Here is a 15,279-nt window from a genome sequence, read left to right on the forward strand (position 1 = left end):
TATCAGTTGTATTATGGTTTTTTTTCAATTGATAACTTTCTTCAAATTTTTTTCGTTTTTCTGCTGGCTTTTTCTTCTCTTTTGCAGTTTTTACTGGATCCCATTTCGCTCTATCTCCACTTGGACTCGATTTTCCACCACTGGATTCCATCTCTCTCTATCTCCACTTGGACTCGATTTTCCACCACTGGATTCCATCTCTCTCTGTCTCCACTTGACTCGATCTTCCACTACTGGATTCCTTCTCGCACAATCTTCACTCTGACTCGATCTTCCACTACTGGATTCCTTCTCGCTCTACCTCCACTTAGACTCGATTCTTCCACTACTGGATACTTACTCGCTCTATCTTGACTTGGACTAGATCTACCACTACCAGTTCTTCCTCAATCTTCATCTCATTCACCATTCGGATTATTCATCACCGGAACTCCACAGATCACAACGTCTACATCTTATTGTGTTTAGTGAATTTTGAACTAGTGTTTTTAAATAGTGAAGGGAGCCGAACTGTCAAGGCATACAGAATGCACTCGAATCAAGAGACTTTTTCATTTAGGTTAAGTTTTATCAGTTTCATCCCCATTTTCCCCGTCATGTGTCGTTCTAAGGTCGGTTCGCGGTTGGTCTGCTGCTTCCATGATGCCTCTCACTGACACGTCAGCTCGCTCGCCCTCAAGTAGGTATGATTATTTCAATAATAGTAATAATGACGCAGGTATGTTTCTAGCAAATAAGCTCCACCCTTTCAAAAAACTTTTCAAGGCTGCTCACCTTAACGTCCAATCCCTCAGCTGCCACGTTGATGAACTCAGAGCAATCTTCCGTTTTCAGGACTTCAATATAATTGGAATTTCCGAATCATTTTTAAAGCCTAGTATTCCATCAAATCTTGTTGCATTACCTGGATATAATCTCTTCCGAAATGATAGATTAAATAAAGCTTGTCGGGGTGTAGCAGTTTATGTGAAAGATGGTATCAAAACAAAAGTTTTAATCACATCTAAACAGGAGTATTGTTCCAGACCAGAGTTCATGCTACTTGAATGATCCTTATCTATTTCTGATATATTACTCGTTGGTATCTGTTATCGCCCACCAAAAATAGGTCATTTTACAGATTTCGAAAACGCCTTGCTTTCTCTTATGCCTTGTTATAACCGTATACTAGTTATGGGGGATATGAACACCGACTTAAACATGACAAATCGTAACTTTGACTACTTTCAACTGACTACAATTTTCCAATGCCTAAACATGACTATTTTACCTCTCGATCCAACTCATCATAATACTAATGAATCAGACACACTCATTGACCTTCTCATTGTTAGTGATCCCAACGAGGTTGTTCAAACAGGTCAAATCCCAGTCCCAGCTGTTTCTGGACATGATTTGATCTACTGTGTACTTTCCCATAAGATACCTAAGCCAGAACAGAAACAGCGTTTCACATTCCAACCAATGTGATGGAGTTGTCATTGGTAATCATATCAATGATCTTGAAGAGCAGGTTACAAACTTAGATATACCACTTATTGATCAATTTCATTTTCATCAAATCTCAGAAAAAAACACTTTCAAAGCAATTCAACGTATTCATAGTAATGCAATGGGTGTGGACAAAATTCCTATTAAATTTACCAAGAAGATGTTATTTGCTGTTTTACCAACCATTACATACAATTTCAACAAGTCACTTGAAGAAGGCAATTTCCCTGAAAACTGAAAGTTTTCTCTGGTTCGCCCTCTAAATAAAGTTGCATCACTCAATAATGTTGAGGATTTCAGAACAATCAGTATTTTACCTGCATTGTCCAAAGTGCTAGAAAGACTTATTCATGCTCAAGTTGTAAAATTTCTAGACAACAATAGAAAGCTTCATAGCTTTCAATTAGGCTTTAGGAAATTCCATTCAACTGAGACAGCTCTCCTTTGTGTCACTGATGATATAAGGTCAGCTATGGACCAAAGAAAATGCACCATCCTCACCCTATTTGATTTTTCTAAAGCATTCAATACTGTTGATCATAAAGTTCTTTTAAATAAGTTAGCTATTCTTGGTTTTAGTCACAACTCCCTAGTTTGGTTCAAATCCTACCTCTTAGGTAGGAAACAATGTGTTTCTGTTGGTGACAACAAGTCAAATTGGAAAAATGTTATGCATGGAGTACCACAAGGTTCAATTTTAGGCCCTCTCATCTCCACTTTGTATGCTAATAACCTTTCTTCCATTATCAAATTCTCCAGTTTCCATACTTATGCAGGCGACCTTCAAATCTATTCAAGCTGTCCCATAACAAAAATTAATGAAACAGTTGGAATAATGAATCAGGATATAAATTCGATAGTGGAATGGACAAAAAAATGGCCTTGAGCTTAATCCCATCAAAACACAACCCATTATAATTGGATATTATCATCTTATAAACAATATTGACTTTGAATCGATTCACAAAATTAGTGTAGATGGTAATGACATTCCTTACTGTAGCTCAGTGATAAATTTAGGAATTATTATGAATAGTCTTGACTGGTCAGAACAAGTGAAAAAAACATGTGAAAAGGTATTTTCAGCAATGCATTCATTGAAGAAAATGCATGATATCCTCCCTAGAAACATTAAATTGTTATTGGTTCAATATCTTATCTTCCCACATTTAATGTATTGTTATTCTGTTCTCAACGATATGCAAGTTACTCTGAATGATAAACTACAGCATTGCCAAAATTATTGTCTATGTTTCGTCTACTCTCTTCAACGTCATGAACATATCACCCCTGCCCACATTGCCAGTTCAACATTGAAGCTTCCCGATCAAAGACGTTTTTGAATAGTCAAACGTGTTAGAGATATCTCGAAATACGGAAATCCGAACTATTTCAAAGATGATTTCAAATTTGTTTCTGAAGGTAGGAGGTCAGATGCTTCACATACTAGAACCGGAGAATGTACGTTAAGGATACCCAACCATCGAAACACTATTTTCACAAAATCCTTTTTAGTCAGTACCTGTCGTGCATGGAATGCTCTTCCTGTTTCTATCAGGTCCATCGAGAGCCAAGCGAGCTTCATCCTGACTTTAAAAAAACATCTTTTGGAACAAATGACTGAAACTGTCCGGCCCTAGAACGATCACATGACAACCATCCCTCACCCATCCCACCAATATAAACCTATAAACCTTTTATAGAATGAATAGTATATTTTGTATTAGAATTGTATAATTGTATTGATAATGCAGTACTGCATACTGCTGTATATTACTGAAAGTTGATTACCCTGATCTGCTCCATTTTATTAATCAATAATAATTTTATCTTATCTACCTATATAATTATTTTACTTTATTATTTTTAATATTCTTTCCAAAGAATGGACATTGATATGTTCAAAGCTCCGCCAAGTTTTGTAGATACATAACAATATAATTATCTATAGTTATTATATTACAAATTGCTTTTCATATCATATACAGTTCAATAATTATTTTCTTAGTCTATATATAAAAACAATATAATTATCTATAGTTATTATATTATAAATTGCTTTTCATATCATATATATATATATACCTCCATCTTTGCCTATCCTCCCATTCACCATCCCTTAAATTCCTGGCCTCCATAGCCTCATCCACCTCATTTCTCCATGATCTTTTAGGTCTTCCTCTTTTCCTTCGCCCAATTGGACTCCAATCAGTCACCATCCCTATCCATTTGCTAACACTCGCCCTTCTAGCATGGCCATACCACATCAACCTTTTATCCTCAATCAACTTTATAATATCCCATTCCACTTTCATTCTCCTTCTTATCTCCTCGTTTCTCACTATGTCCATTCTGGTAAGCCCGCAGCATCTCCTCCAGTAATCCATCTCAACAGCTCTTATCTTATCTCTTGCTCTCTTGTTTGTCACCCAAACCTCTGCCCCATACGTCATTATACTTCTGACGATTGCATTGAATATTCTATGTTTATTTTTCCTATGAATATCCTTACTCCATATGAATGGGTGCAACTGTCGAATACAACTCCTGGTTTGGGCCAGCCTAATCTTTATCTCCTCGTCTGTATCACCATTTTTCATTATGGTAAATCCCAGGTATTTAAATTTATTAAATTTTTATCACGGTTTTACAGTCAATGGACAAATCCGGTGTGCCATCACTATTCGTTTGTAAATACTCCATCTTGTCCACATTGATTTCCATCCCGGCTTTATCATACTCTTCTTTCAACTTTCTCATCATGTAACTTAAATCTTCCTCATCCTGCGCAATAACCACCTGATCGTCTGCGAAACACAGGGTAAAAAGGTGTTCTCCCCTGATAGGTACACCCATACCTTGACATTTTCTTTTCCAAGTCCTTAAGGTGTCTTCCAGGTATATTTTGAAGAGAGTTGGGGACGAGCTGCATCCCTGCAATAAGCCTTTTGATGTTCGGAAAGGAGCAGTTACAGTCTTACCTATCTTATTTCTGATTTGATTTTCATTATACAGTTCCATTGTGGCATTTATGAGGTTTCTTGGTATATGTAGGTTTTCCATAGCTTTCCATAGTCTATTCCTGGGTACTGTATCATATGCTTTTCTCAGGTCTACAAACGCTAGATGTACTGATCGGTTTTTGGCACTCTTTTTTTGTATTATCTGTTGGAGGGTATAAATGTGATCTACGCATGATTTTCCTGCTGAAAACCCTGCCTGTTCATCTCCAATCTTCCCTTCTATCTCTTTTTCAAGCTTATTCTTCAAAACTTTTCCATATATTCTAGCTATTGTTGGCAAATATATCATATATCATATCATATACAGTTCAATAATTATTTTCTTAGTCTATATTATGTAAATTCATCTATAATTTTGCTGTATTGTAAGCTATTGAATATGAGTGTATAAGCCAGTATATATTGTAATCTACATAAATAAAGTACTCAATCAATCAATCAATCAATCCAGTAGATCCTCAGTAGCCTATTTGCTTCAATTGTTATGGGAAATGGAAATCATGATTTTACCAAATCATGAGTCACATTGATAAGGATTTCTGTGCGTGAACTGAATTGTTCACTAATGCAGATTTGGTATTTTCTATTTATGTGGTCACAAACATCAGCAAAGTGACCTTTCTTTTTGCAATTTCTGCAAATGTCCCAAGCCAGACAACGTGGATTACCTTTGCAACAAAAAAGCAAGTTTGCCAAAATAGCATTAGACTCAATATATTTGATGTCAGATAAGATCAAGGTTTTATCACTTTCATACAGTATTTGGTAGCATTTATTGAACAAGGAGAATGTGATTTGAGAATTTTCGATTGATTTCTTGATAATTCAAGAGCTCTAATACGGTTGAATGTATCATGTAGAGACATTTTAGGACTTTCTAGAATTCTTTGGCAAATTTCAGACAAGTTATTCCAATAAAAATGTATGCTACTTTTATATGCTCATGCATCCCTATTCGAAATTGCCGAAACCGCATTGAAGTTGCATTACATTACATGTTACATTCTATACTCACTGGATGAATTCGATATTTGAGTGCATCACCAGCAGTATTTGGTTTTCTTTGGTACAAATGCTTAGCCGATATTTTATCTTCATGAGATATATTCCTATACTATTTTCAAGTTCTCAGCAGATAATAGATAAATTAGAACATTCAATTTGATTTCGTCATGTGTCATCACTAGTAGTGTACAACTTTGTTAATTAAATTGTTATATAAATGACCAATATTAAGATTGATATAAAGGGTTTAATTGAAAAATGTGTACACTAGTGATGAAACAAGATATAACAAGAAATAACAAACTATGATAAATGCTGCATATTAAAAGTCAGCTGTATTCATCATATCATACTACTTTTTCAGTTAACACTAGTTCGTATGCAAGTAGGAGTATCAAAATATAGATAGAATATCCATGAGATAAACTATTCCATAATATTACCGTCAACTGGGATGACATTGTCTATTGCGAATTGCGAGTTGACGGGAAAATATTCAATTCCGTTTATTTCTGATCTGTTGTCCGAAATCGATGTTCAACATCGATAGCCATTTAGCCGTAGCCCCAATCATTATCGAAGTTCTACAATCGATATCTTGTTGATTCTCGAAATATTAGTTGATCTATCGACATAAAACCAAACTGATTCATCTTGTAATTTCTTTGTCGGCAAATTTCGTATTAGAAATCCTATTTCCTATTTCAACTTATGATATCAAATCAAAATCTTTATTTTGCCAAAATACAAAAATACAAAATACAAAATCACTTGAAATACTTCAAATCATTAATACAATAATAACTGAAATAACCAGTAGATACATAATCATCAAAATGAATAATACATTTCGATTGAATAAATAGAATTGGCACAGCTAGCAAAGCGAACTTGTGCGCTAGCTGTGAGTTCATTTTCGATATATATATTTTTTAAACTTTCTTACAAAATAATAAAACTACAAACAATAAGATTAGTATAAAGAAAATAATAATATAAATGCAAAAACAAAAATAAGATATCCCATCCGGCTACAAAACCAAAACAACAAAATGAACTATCAATAAAACGCCAATATTCTGACAAACAATCATTGCTCAATACCACGTGATATTATCAATGCCATAACTGATTGACAACAGTATCGTAGGCTACATCTATGAGAATAATTGTTCCATATCTTTACATTATAAATTATTACATTAAATTATTAGAATTTGGGAAGTGTTGAATAAATATTTTTCTCAGCCCATTCAGATATTTTTTTCGAGAAGATTTTTACTATTGATGAAATATATCGGAATTTTGTTAGAAAATATGTTACAAAAATAAAAAAACTGATGTCTACATACTTCCAGTCTTACTAAATCTATATTAAACATATTTGAAACTGATGGGCGCGTCGGGTAGGGTGTATTTCTGGTTTCCAAATCACTCACATTTTTATTCAGATGCAAAATAATCTTCATTACATAAATTTGTCTGAGGGTGGGTACATCCAATTCTTCAAACCGGGTCCGACTTGTGTATCTTCTTGGTCTACCCAACGCTGCCCTTAGAATATGTTTTTGCAATGTGAACACTTTATTAAAATGACAGTCAAATGCACCGCCCCATGCTTCAATTGCATACTGAAATAAAGAATGGGCATATGCAAAGTAAATTGTTCTTATTATATTAAGGTCTTTGAGTTGATTAATTCTGTAAAAATTGTAAATTGGAAATTTAAGTTTAGAGGACAGATAATTAATATGAGACTCCCACTTCAAATGTCTGTCCAACATTATTCCCAAATATTTTACAGAATTTACCTTCTCAATCTGTTGACACAAACAAATTCAAAATTCAAATTTATTCACACTCATAAATACATATACAGAAACCAAATAGAGTCTAGCTTGACAAATACAACAATAATCCATCTAAAATGTAATAATAGATTGTGAGTAATAATATATAATATAATATTAATGTGAACAATAACTGCTCACTAAGTGCTTCATGAAGCACTTGTCCGTGAACAGGAGTTGAGGTTTAATCGGGATATAAGAGGAGAAAAAAGCCTACACACACACACACACACACACACACACACACACACATTCAATCACCATCATCAAGTAATTGTATTGATTGATTGTAGCATTTCCTCTCTTTAAATATACTTATGAAATGTAGTTCAAACTGCGAAAAAAAATGGGAGGAAGAATCACCAGTATTATTTTTGCATCAACATAATTCATGACAAGAGAGGAATAAAATGAAAATAAAAGATGAGACATAACAGTGATAAATAAAACAATGTTTGCAGATCAAAGCTCAAAGCAAAGGTTAAACTTTGAATGATACAGAAGTAACTAAAGTAAAAAGGCTATACTACACTGAAATTCATATTCAATAATGGATTAGATATTAGCACCATGTGTTTCTCAGCTTACTACTTTGAATAAGTAGTGTTCTACTTCTAATGGTGAATGAAGCCATAGCCAACTCTACGTTTGTTTCAGAAATTTCTTGAGATTCTGTAGCTTTCTGATCTCATCTGGGAGAATATTAAAGAATTTAGGTCCAAGGAATAAAAAGCATCTCTGGAAGGTAGTGCTGTTTGGTTTGGGGAGTCTGATTAGCATCCTTGTAGTTTGCCTAGTTATCTGCTGATTTTGTTCAAGATTCCACGTTTGATTCCTATCCCCACTCATTTTATAAAACAAAGATAAACCGATAAACAATTATCAATATCATTTGATATACAGTCGGTGTGCATCTTCAACTGTAATGCATCATCCGGTTGACCTTCTGTTGTTGAGGAAAAAGTGATATATTTTGTTTTATTCAAGTTGACAGTTAAAACATGATCATTCATCCAATTTTTAATAATTCTTAAACCCTGATTAGCACTCTGATACACTTCCATCCAGGATTTACCCGAAAATACTAGCGCTGAAAATATCAGCAAATGAAATTTGTGTACAATTTGAAAGAGGTAATTTTAGGGCATCATTTGTGTAAATCAGAAAAAGCACAGGGGAGACACTGTACCCTGAGATAGACCAAAATCAGACAAATAATCTGTTGCAGATATTCCACCCAAAGTCAAAGTTTGCTTTCTATCTTGGAGATAGCTAGCTAGAAGATCATTACATACACCACGAATTCCACATTTTTCCAATTTATCTAATAAAATACTATGAGGGACAGTATCGAATGCTTTTGCAAGGTCTAAAAAGACAGCCAGTGTCTTTTGTTTCGTATTGAAACTGTTATAAATTATCCTAGTTAGTTGTAAGATTGCATCAGTTATAGATTTTCCTTGTTGGAAGCCAAATTGATTTTTTTCCATAAAGTTATTATAATTAAGGTAATTTAAGATTCTTTTTTCCATAATTTTTGAAAAACTATTCAGAATACTTATCGGTCGATAATTTTCCGGTTTGGTTTTATCACCTGATTTATGTAACGCAATGATCTTTGCAGATTTGAAAGCCCTGGGGAAATAACCCTCCCTAAAGCATCTATTAATAATATGTTCCAATGGGCGAACGACATAATCTCTTATTAGTTTAAGACAAAATGGACTGATTTTATCCACACCTGGAGATGCATTATTTTTCAACTCACCAATAACTTCATAAATTTCTGTCACATTAGTTGGATTTAGAAACAAGCTATTTACTGGGGGTGTGTTCAGGGAATCTGGCATCTTTGAATGCCGATCAGAGTTCAACAATATAATTAAATTATCTCAGCGAGAATATTCCTGAAGAGAGGCCAACTGTGATTTAAGTAGATCATTTTCACTTTTCAATAGATTATTGTCACTCCTAATACTCGTAATATTATTTTTTAAACCAGATAGTTCACCCTTAAAACTTTCATATTCCATAGACATAAAATCAATCGATTCCCTTATTTCATTAAATTCCTATTTGAATGACGACAGTTCCTCTTGATTCAGTTCTCTTACAATAGGGCCTATCGCATCAAGGTCAGCCTGAGTCAGAGAGCGAAAGTTGAGCGCCGCTAAATTTACCGTCCGGAGCTCGATACGATTTCGATTGTATATCAGCGGGTGATAAACCAGCCGCCGTTGAAGTTGCACTAACTAACTTGCATTTCAGACAGCACCATTTCGATTTTGCTTCAGAAGACATTTTTCTAAAATTCGGTTCTTTAATAGATTGACAAACATAATGCTGATCAATCCTACATTGTGAACACACCAATACATTACGATCCGGCACTTCACAATTAAACTTGCTGCAGATCATCTTACTTGGTTTGAGTTTCACAAGATAAGAACTGAGATAAGGGAGCTACAAAAACACTAGTTGCCTCTTCGACTGTCTCAACTGAACTGATATCGGTGATTACATTTTATTCTAGCCTTTTTATTATATTTCAATCAGTATATCCATAATATCTATAGTTGAACTGGTTTGGATTGTGTTAAGGGGCATGTCTAGGAAGGCTGTTCAAAAAGTGTAGTACTAGGTAAATTTAACTGATGAGATGGGGAACGGAGTGAAAAAGCATGCTGGCTCAAAAACATCGGTCTTCATAGCTCTACTCTCTCTTAATCGATGCGCTCTCTCACACATCAGTCTTCTCTTTCTAGAGAAAGAAGTTCATTACTTCAGTAGCACCACTATCACAATTGACACGCGCACTCACTCTCACATCAGTCTTCTATTCCTAGAAAAGTCCATTATTATTATTATTATTATTATTATACACTGCATTGTCTACTCATTCTGCGGCTGCTCTTACATGACTGATCTGCTTTTGAGGTTTTGAGTAGCCTGGCTATTATAGATGGTATTCTATTGCTTCAACAGTGTCATCAAAGAACACTTCATTTGACTAATTCTTCTAAATCGACATACAAGTTCATTAATATAATATGAGTGCACTATCTATATAATAAAAGCGGAATGGCACTCACTCACTGACTGACTTACTCACTCACTCACTCGCAGAACTAAAAATCTACCGGACCAAAAACGTTCAAATTTGGTAGGTATGTTCAATTGGCCCTTTAGAGGCGCACTAAGAAATCTTTTGGCGATATTTTAACTCTAAGGGTAGTTTTTAAGGGTTTAAAGTTCGTCTTTTAGCATGTATATTCTTCTTATTCCAATATCTTAAAATTATAATTGAAATATCCATACCATATGTTAATATAGAACTATAATCTAGAGAGATCACAGTTGTTCTGCTCCTCTTCGAAACAGTTGTTCTGTTAATTAAATTAAAATTTTTTTCAGATTGGCAATGAGTTGTGTTGACTTTGTTAGATTGGCACCAAGTTGAAGATTGAAATGCATTTATCAAGGACCTCCTAAATACCAATTTATCCAGTACCTCCTAAATACCTATTTAGGAGGTCCTGATTTATCGAGGAAAAATTGATTGGGTACTGCTACATCAATCAGAGCTATTCCTGGGAATATTATATTACTACTAGCCATCAGGCTTGCTTCGCTCGCCATATCCGTCAAGCCAGGGGGCTCCGCCCCCTGGACCCCCGACTGGATTGTCCAAGAATGCAAGAATGAGATCAGCAGGCTCGCTTCGCTCGCCTGCATTTTTCATTTGTGCATTTTTATCATATGTTAGGACGATCCAGTCGGGGGTACAGACTAAATGTCTGGCTAAACGGATATGGCGAGCGAAGCGAGCCTGACGACTAGTATTATATAGATACAGTAAGTGCTGAAGGCTGTTAATAAAATGGTTTATGCATAGACAAATAAAAATCATGATTCTTCATTCTTGAGATTTAAATATATTTATTTTGATTCTAGATAGGAATTAATTTTTCCAGTTATAATATTGTTTGGAGTACAGGATCAAATATTTCAATGTATTTATGTATATTATCAGGGAAAATCACAAACAAAAAATGATTCCAATAATATAATAAATCAAATTGGTTTTTATTATCCAAGATAACATGAAACAGCTGTTATATAGCTAAGGTGAACGTTATATTTTCGAGCTCAAAATTTAAGTGGTTTTATTCTTTATTTTGTGAATTTAAAGAGTTTTTCATGTTTTTACAAAAGTTTTACTATCAATCTATCAAAATTTAAAATTGTTTGTTTTATTCTAATCCATACTCTCAGATTGTGATTTGGTGTAGAAAATTGAAATGGACATAACCTATGTATAATATTTGCACAATTTGAAACTGAATTAGGAAAAATGAAAAAGTTTTGGGCAATAACCTGTTTTTTCTTTCCCGATCATTATATTGTTTGTGGTAATCTAATAAATAAATAAATAATTAACAGGGCACAAAAATTCAAATCATACAACAACGCGAAATATTATAACGCTACAATGATTCATAAGCATAGTTTTATTCAGAAGCAAAGTACTTGTGACTGTATTAGCACGATTCAGAACTGGGCTAATATACGGTAGCAAATATTGCGAGAAGTACCTAATTCCTGATTCACCAAAACAAGTGCAGATCACCATGTACAACGGCCTGTAAACAACTGAACAATGGACAGTTGATAACTGTCTATTTTTCTATTTTATAAACAATCGAATTCATTTCTGGTCAATTATGAATTTAATAGAATCTACCGCGCAGGCGCCAGCAGGCGCCTAAACCCAAAAAAAGTTATGATTCATATAAGCATAATTTTATTCAGAAGCAAAGTATTTGTGATTCTGCACGATTCAGAAAACATTCCAAACAAGAAGATCGTCAGTCGTTACAATATTGACCCTATTGGAAACCCCCCCACACTACAATGACAAGGACGCAGTCTGCGCAATCTCCCCCCCCCCACAACGTTACCACTCCTGGACAATGACAATGTACAGTGTCATACTGTACATTAGTTTTTGCATTTCACCTTTCTTCCAATTGAATACTTGTACCCTATTACCACTTCAAAGAAAGTAAATGTAAATTTAAAAAAAAGTGAACAGAGAATTGGCTTATCTTGGAAATCTTGCAGTATACTAAAAGTATTTTTTATTGCAGAAATTTTCGTTGAAGCATGAACTATCATTCATTCATATTATCCAATAACTTACTTTTTCTCGAGAATTTAGGAATGATTGGTTGTTTTCTAATTACAGTATAAGAAAAAAACATGTAAAACTTGATCTCTCCAAAACTAAATTTTTCCGGGCAGTTTCATGTAAAGTTCTTGGGTTGAATTTGAATTGCCATGCATGGCCCAACATGGATAATAAAGAATTCGATGAGAGAAGAATGAACCATGTCTCCAAAATAGCTGTACAAATAGAATATAGTACAGATTTCATGTGATATTGAAATGAAATGGGCATAAATAATAATATGGATGTCAAACTACTGTATAAGCATATAGAATAATAGAGCATAATTATATGAATATAGTAACTTATATAACATAAAACACAATAGCGCAGACAAGAAGACGGGCAATATCTCATTGAACAAAAACAATCAATTGTTTCGACAACCGAAAACCAGTTTTCCGGTTCTCCGGTGTGAGTGTGTGTACTCACAATCATAGCAGTTGGGACTGTGTTAGTGAGTTCGACCACACTTTTTCGAAAGGCTAGTAGGGAATTGTTGCTTTCTCGATTCAGAGTTCTTTGCAGGTACTTCGTTCTAGCGTGTTTCGGACGCTATTTTCCAACCGATAATCATGAAAATGGTACCAAATTGTTCAGAAAGATTTGGACATCTGGCGCCGTACCGACAAATTTTGATATCACTTATCAATTTTTTCCTATTGAACGTCAAACTTTGCCAAATTTTCTCCAAGTTCATCGAATTTTAAAGTCATTTTATAGTTGGAAAATTGGAATTTGGCGGTACGGCGCCAGATGTCCAAATCTTTCTGAACAATTTGGTACCATTTTCATGATTATCGGTTGGAAAATAGCGTCCGAAACACGCTAGAACGAAGTGCCTGTTTCAGCCCTTTTTCCGAATTATAACATTGCTCTTAATACAAGAAGGTAATTTTTAGGTTAAACTTGAGATTACTTTGTCTCAGTATAAAAATTATGATATTATGCAGGATATGATGCAAATAATATGCTAAATATGATAAAAATTATGTACTCTATCCAATAAAACAAAAATATCCACCTTTCTTGAAATTAACACATAGGCCTACCATTTATACTGAATTCTGATTTGTTGCAGATTCTATAGCTGCAGCCAACAAGCCTCGACGCTACAAAAGATCTTTGGGCAGCAGGAACAGGAATATTTTTCAAAGAATAGTTTGTCATTTTTTTAAAGCGGATTCATTATTGTTTTTAATGTTATTATTCATTTTGAAGGTCAACAGTTTCACTTTGTCTAACTCATGAAAATTAACTATAATCTGTATATTTTTCCAAGTTAGAAAAAATCACCATGCAACATGTGATTGACATTGTCTCTTATTTTCCAAAAAGATATCTTTATTGAAGTGAAGAAAAATACTTACTTTTTATAAAGAAAAATACTATTTGAACATTGCAAAAAAATTGAAAACTACTATTGGAGCATTGCAAAAAATATTGTTTGTGATTTCTTCAAACTTGAGTATTTATTGCAAGCTATTTAAAATTTCAAAAATTGTACAAAGTAACACCGGTTTACCTGTTCAGTTCCCACTACTTCTTTTATACCAGTTGGTTTTATTTATTTACTCATACTAATGTATATATGTTGTATTATCTATCTATATTTTACTATATAGAATTATCTTTTCTCCTCCATTGTGGTCTTAATTTATTATCTCAACTAATAACTTTTTCAGGCTTATGAATATTTTTCCTTTTTCAGATTTAGTCTAATCTTAATTTTATCTCATACTAGCAGATGACCCGTGCTCCACAAGGGACCAATTTAAAACTCAATGTACTGAAATCTTGAATTTAAAATAGGCCTATAACCATCCTCGGTAAATTAAGAACCAATCTTTATGCAAATTTTTCAAGTTAATTAGTCCAGTAATTCAGATGTGATGATGCGTCATTCGTGTATTTCTTATCTCATACATGTATAAGAAAATTCTTTTTTATTATATTATAGCATAGAAGAAGAATCAAGTGTTCTTTCCACCGTGATTATAGATTGTACAATCTGTGAGTTATGAGAGCGATAATAGGGTCTCTCTAGTGCTCTTACAAACTGCACATTTTCAATAAATGAATATTAAGCCTGCTTTATCAAATTCAGGCCTTTTTGTAATTGAATATTAAGAAAAAAAACTTGAAATTCCCAATAAATTTTTTGGAATTTCCAGTTTGTACTGGATTCACTTTTTTGGGAGTAATTTTGTATCTTTGTGCTGAAAAAATTTCATAAAAGACAATTGAGCGATTGATGGTATCATTAATGATAATAATTTAAAGTACGTTGATAATTCTGTACGGATAAGTATAAATGTGTTAAGTCAGTTTTCATGATTTTTCAGGAGAGCAAAAACAAAGTTCAAAAACTTCTGTATAAAATGTATGAATCATTTTTGAAAGTATTAGAACGCTAATCGTTGCTCTACATATTTCTTTACATCCAATAATGGTTTCTCACATATTGACATTTTTTTATACAGGTGTAAACAAAAATGTGTAGATTTAATTCCACCTCTTAAAGGTAATGAGTTGTATTTATTATTATGAATCATGAATGATTTTTCTGAGAAAACTATACTCTAAAACAATACCACAAAGACTTAAATCCTTTATACCAAAAAAGAGCAAACTTTTCTGAATAAGAACATTTAGAAAAGTCAAAATCGACATTTAGTGA

This window comes from Nilaparvata lugens, chromosome X, assembly GCF_014356525.2.
Source record: "Nilaparvata lugens isolate BPH chromosome X, ASM1435652v1, whole genome shotgun sequence".
Lineage (NCBI taxonomy): Eukaryota > Metazoa > Arthropoda > Insecta > Hemiptera > Delphacidae > Nilaparvata > Nilaparvata lugens.